The sequence below is a fragment of the Lipotes vexillifer genome, unplaced genomic scaffold (genome assembly GCF_000442215.2).
Source record: "Lipotes vexillifer unplaced genomic scaffold, Lipotes_vexillifer_v1.1 scaffold382, whole genome shotgun sequence".
Classification (NCBI taxonomy): Eukaryota; Metazoa; Chordata; class Mammalia; order Artiodactyla; family Lipotidae; genus Lipotes; species Lipotes vexillifer.
In genome coordinates this window covers 5,307,488-5,313,027 of record NW_006780611.1, presented here as the reverse complement: position 1 = coordinate 5,313,027, position 5,540 = coordinate 5,307,488, and the positions used below count along the sequence as shown (strand labels likewise).

The 5,540-nt window shown below is 57.5% G+C and overlaps 1 protein-coding gene across 1 annotated transcript in view; it reads right to left on the bottom strand.

Annotated features, from left to right (window-relative positions):
* Positions 1-5,540, bottom strand: part of SHISAL1 (shisa like 1) — a 46,935-nt gene that overhangs the window by 32,734 nt on the left and 8,661 nt on the right. The window lies entirely within an intron of this gene.

Below are 5,540 nucleotides of genomic sequence, written 5' to 3'. Positions count from 1 at the left end.
CCCCCCCCCCCCCCCCCCCCCCCCGACATGGGCACTACTCCCGGACCTGCCAGCTGTCTCCCGCGGGTACCTCCTGCTTGCCCCCCCTCCTGGCCTTGGCTTATGCCGCCCCCGCCACCTAGGAGGCTCTCTTGCATCTCTCATCATCCCCTCCCCTCCCCATCTTGCTGGACCCAGGGCAAATGCAGGAAGTCTGTCGTCTGAGGACAAACTGACCCAAGTCCCTGCCCCTCGGCATCCACACTGGGCCACGTCACACCCCCAAGTTCTGCGTGGGACTCAGCCAGGGCGTGTCCCACCTGGGGCCGGCTCCCTTCCAGCCTGCGCCATCGCGCTCCCTCCCTCGGAAGCCCAGGAGTCAAGGGCATCAGCTCAGCTGCCCTCCCCACTCCCCACGAACCAGACACTGGTGCATCTGCTCCACCAGCCACATGCCTCTCACACCCACCCTCAGGCCGCTCCCTGACAGCACGCTCCACCAGGCACCCCCAGACTGCACGGCTGGGGGTCTCAGGGCCCCCTGACTTCGGTTCTTTTATTCCTTCACGCAGCATTTCCACGCTGAGGGCCAGTCTGCCCTCCAGAAGCAGAGATGATGGGGTTGGTTTTGAGCTGCAAATGCCCCTTAGTGAAGGGAAGCTGGCTGCCCCCTGAGGAGCTCACTGGGACACTAGGCCTTTGCACAGGCTGCACCTTCTGCCCAGCCACAGCTTTCTGTCCCTCCACCCCCTTCCTTCCTCCCCAGCCTGACTCCCACTGCCTCTTGGAAACTGCTGGGCCCTTCCTCTGGCCTGAGTACCCCTCAAACCCTCCCCCCACCAGCCGGGGCCATGCTGGCAGGGTCTGGGTATATCCTCCCGCCCAGGCCAGGGTCTGAGTCTCTCCTGGGGGCCCGGGGAGGGCCATTTCCTGGCCTCACCACTGCAGCTGGGCCAGTGGAGCTCCACACGGGGCTTGCCCAGGACTGCGGCTGTTTAAGGGACCGATTTATTAGTCACTCAAATGCCCCCTCCACCGGCTTCCTGCTGCGGCCATCTGTTCAGGTGGGTGTGAGCTGGCGGGCGGCAAAGATGAGGCAAAGCCAGTGTCCAGCCTCGCTGCCCCCTGGGGGGGACCCGCCCTGGCTCTCAGCAGACAGGTTCCTGGGTGTCCTGGGTCCCCTCAAGAAGGGGGAAGCTGTCTGAAGCTGCGGGGATGGGTCTGGAGCCAGGAGGCCCTGGCTCTGGTTTCTCCTTGGCCTCACTTTGCCGTGTGTCTCTGGGTCTGGAGGTGATGATGTGAAGCTCCTCCCGGTCTCGGTTTCCAGACTCTGGATCTTCCCAGCTGGGTTCACCTGCTCAGCCTTGGCCTCTGCAGTGAGATGGGCCCGCTCCCCTCTGGGTCCTCCAGCCCCCTACCAGGGCTGGGCCCAGGCTGGGTGGGGAGGCTGACTTTTGCCCACACGTGCCCCCTACCCGGAACGCCTTCCTTCCCCACACTGGCTGGGGGCTCCTCGAGGGGAGGTTCTGTGTGTCCCGCGAGCAGGCACGCACTGGCAGGTGCTTAGGACTTAGTATCTGCTTGAGGAATGAGTAACCCAACAATTCCGCATCACGGCACCTTGGATCCCTCTGCAGCTTCATCTCCAGCCACCACCTCCATGAGGCCCATGGCCGTCCCAGGGACTTGTTCATGCTAAGGTGTGAATGACTGCCTGCTAGTCCCCCCCACCCCGCACCCAGCACCCTGAGCTGCCTCATTTCAAGGGGAAGCTAGCTTCACTTGGAGATATCCAGGTGTGAATGACTGCCAGGGAACAGAGGCCAGCAGCCCTGTCTGGCATGCCGAGGCAGGAGTCCACGTGGACAGGGGAGGAGGGCCTGGCTTCGGCCCCTGGCACCCCTGCTTTCCCCAGCACCCCCTCTCCAACCTCCTCTATTGCCCCCACAAGGTTGCTCTAAGCATCAGGCTTTTCCTTGGTGGTTCCCATGGCGGCAGCCGCGGGTGCTGAGGGAGCCGGTGGGGCGGGAGAGGCAGGGGCAGCTGTTGGCAGATGCTGCCACACTGAGAGAGGGAGTCCACGACGCCAGCTGGGGGTGGGAGCTGGACACGGCTGGGCCTAAACCATCAGGACTAAGAAATAATAACAGCAACCAAAGCAGCAGCCGGTGGGCATTGTTCTAAATGCTTTACACATCTTAGCTCATCCGACGACACTCAAAACACACATGGAAGGAAGCATTACTGCTATCATTCCCACCCCAGAGATGGAAACTGAGGCTCAGAGGAATTCATAGTCTGTCTGAGAGCTCACAGCCATTAAGTGGCAGAGCCAGGATTTGAACCCAGCAATCCAGCTCCACAGCACACATTCCTAACCGCTGCACCATACCGCCTAAGGCAGGCACCACCCATGTTTTCTGGGCAGACAAGCAGCCTCCAGGCTTTTGCCTATGCTGCTCCCCTGCCTGGAACTTGCTCCCTACCTACTGTGCAGGCAGCTGGCCCCACCCCCATGTCTGAGCGCAGCTATCACCTCCTCCAGGAAGCCTTCCTTGATGTCCTGTGTTAAGTCCAATCCCTCCCCTGGGCTCCCAAAGCCACCGGGCTTCCCAGAACACATTGTGTTGTCTTTGCTGTCTTGTAGGACTGTCTGCACCTCGAGATCAGAGCTTCTTGGGGCCAGGATCAGAGTTCAATGCTCGGCCTGGGGCTGCTTTCAATGTTCCTTAAGCTAATATATATTGAGTGCTTATAGCGAGCTGGTGTCAGTGGCAGCCTTGATCACTAGACTTTACCTTCTCTATGCAAATTCTCTAGTAGCTAATAGTGATGCTATAGCAATCACAACGTGCCCGTGCCTTGTGTTTCCGAATCTTTGCAACAATACTGTGAGTTAGGAGCCAGTATCCCTCATTTACAGATGAGGAAATGGGGCCCAGAGAGGCAAAGTCAGTGGCCAGAGGCTACACAGCTGGGGAGTGGCTGCACTACACGCAGGCCTATCTCACCTCAGAGTGTGCTGAATTTTGGGGAATTTTGGGGACAAGTCTAAGATAGATGTCCGGGCAGGAGTTCCCCACATCTGCTTGGCCCACTTGTCCTGGCTCACCCTCTACCAGGAACTGCGGACAGGTCCCAACCTCCCCAGCAATAGCGTCCTGCATCTCAGTGCGTCATCATCATGGTGTGCATGGGCACTGCTGAGCCTGCAGGCCTCTGCAGCCAGCTTGCTCTAACTGGCATCGGGTTTGGGGGGTGGTAGCACCCCCCATGATCTCACCGCCATGATCTCACCGCACCCCGCCCCCCCAGCTCAGAGAAGGGAGGGGCACACCCGCAGGAGGTGCCACCTTTGCTGACTCCCTCTGCCCTGCAAGGGAGGCCACCCTGGAGGTGGCAGCCGGCTGGGAAGCCTGGGCCGTGGACGCCGTCTCCAGGCAGTTCCCTGCCTTCCAGGGCCTGCCCTCTCCATGGTTGCCTGGCTGGAAGCATTCTGGTCTTTTTAATCTAATTTAAAAATGTGATCTGGAAATTAATTTCATCCAGATGCAGGGGTCTTTGTTGAGTGTGTGTGTGGGTGTTTTATAAAGGGCAGGAGAGAAAATAGAGGCTGTTTTATGGGACAAGATGTGAAGCCAGCCAAAGCCACAGATAGCAATTTTTCAGTATCTTTTGGAAGATTTAATGATTCAGATTCTTTTGCTGCTTCCCAAGCAGTAAACAAAACCTTCTCTGATGGAGGAATGTCACTGAATACCTCCCGGGGACAGGAGCAGGTATGTCAGCCGGCAGAGGCCAGATGGAGGTCCCATCGCCACCCATGGGCAGTCCCAGTTGAGGACGGAGGACAGAGTTCCTGAGGCCATCGTGTCAGAAAGGAACATCAGCTGCAGAGCTCACAGCTGGGCCCAGGCTGGCTGGGAGATGGTTCATGGCCCCTCAGCCGACTTCACCTAAAATAACTGAACCCCACAGGGGGGCCTGTCAATCAGTGTGACAAATTGATAACCCTGGTGACTAAATTCTGGGCCCAAGAGATTAGGCCTGTGTGGATTCAAATCCCAGCTCGGCAAAATTCTTTCTCCGTGATCTGGGGAAAACGAGCTTTACTTTCCTCATCTGTAAAATGGGGATAACAATATGCCCTACTTGGTGGTGCAATTGTGAGGCTTAATGAGATAACACGGGCCTGAAGGAGAAAGGACCCAGTGAGTGCTGGCTCCTGTGATTAAGGCACAGAGGGAATGCTCAATAGATCTAGGCCCAGAGAGGCAAAGTGACTTGCCCAAGGTCACACAGCAGGATTGAGGTTGTCCAGTGCCGTGGAGGATCATGGGCTTGGGGCTAATGGAGAAACGCCCACTGATACCAAAATATTCACTGTTCTCCCTGCAGGCCTGCTTACAGGGCCCGGCCCTGCTGGTAGCAGCCTTGGCCAAGTGATGTGCTTTGGCCAAAAGAAAACGTCAGCAGACGTATCAGGCTGATTCTGGGTGGAAGCTTAGGAGTTACCTTGTAATTTCACCATCGCTCTTTTCCCTCTGCCATGGGGACATCCCGCTCTGGATGAGGACTGCTGGATCAGCTCGGGTCACAGAATGCTCCCTGCCCAGAGCCCCAGGTGACCCAAGAAAGACATGGAGTGTGAGTCAAAAATAAGCCTTTGGGGCTTCCCTGGTGGCGCAGTGGTTGAGCGTCCGCCTGCCGATGCAGGGGACACGGGAAGATCCCACATGCCGCGGAGCGGCTGGGACCGTGAGCCATGGCCGCTGAGCCTGCGCGTCTGGAGCCTGTGCTCCGCAACGGGAGAGGCCACGACAGTGAGAGGCCCACGTACCACAAAAACAAAACAAAACAAAACAAAAATAAGCCTTTGTGTTTCGACTCCCAGGGACTCTGGGGCTGCTCCTTAACTGAGCCCAGATGACCCACACACCGGTCCCAAACCCTGCTGTGCCACTTGTGTGCTGTATGACTACAGGAAAGTTCTCACCTTCTCTGAGCCTCAGCCCTGGCGTAGTGAGGCCAGCGGGACCTTCTCCATAAATACCTCAGCTCGGATTGAAGGAGTCAGGGCAAGTAAGGCCCCTTGCCTTCCACTAAATGCTCGCAAACATTCCTGTATGTCCCTTCCCCTGGCTTGGAGGGGTGTATTCAGACTAGGAAACCCCACGAATTCTAGAACCTCTTCAGCATCACAAGGCTGACAGTGTGTAGGTATGTTTTATGCCTAAAAGGGCTTGATAGGGCTGAGCAACTGACAAGAACATCCAGAAACTTCCGACCCAACTCAGGAGCTGGATTCAGAGCTTGAAGCATGTTTGACGGTGATGTAAGGCCTGCAGGACAGGGCCCAGGTAGAGGAGACCCAGGGTACTGGGATTCTCAGGTCCTCAGGCCTGGCCAACTGCCACATGTCAGCTCTCGGTGTGGCTGGAGCACCTCTGGGTACTGGGAAAGGAAAGCTACTGGAGGAAAGAGGTTTCAGTGCGGCCGAGGGAAGAATGACAACCCATCACTTCCCACTTTGAGGCCTTGAAGACCCTTCTGTCTTCTGA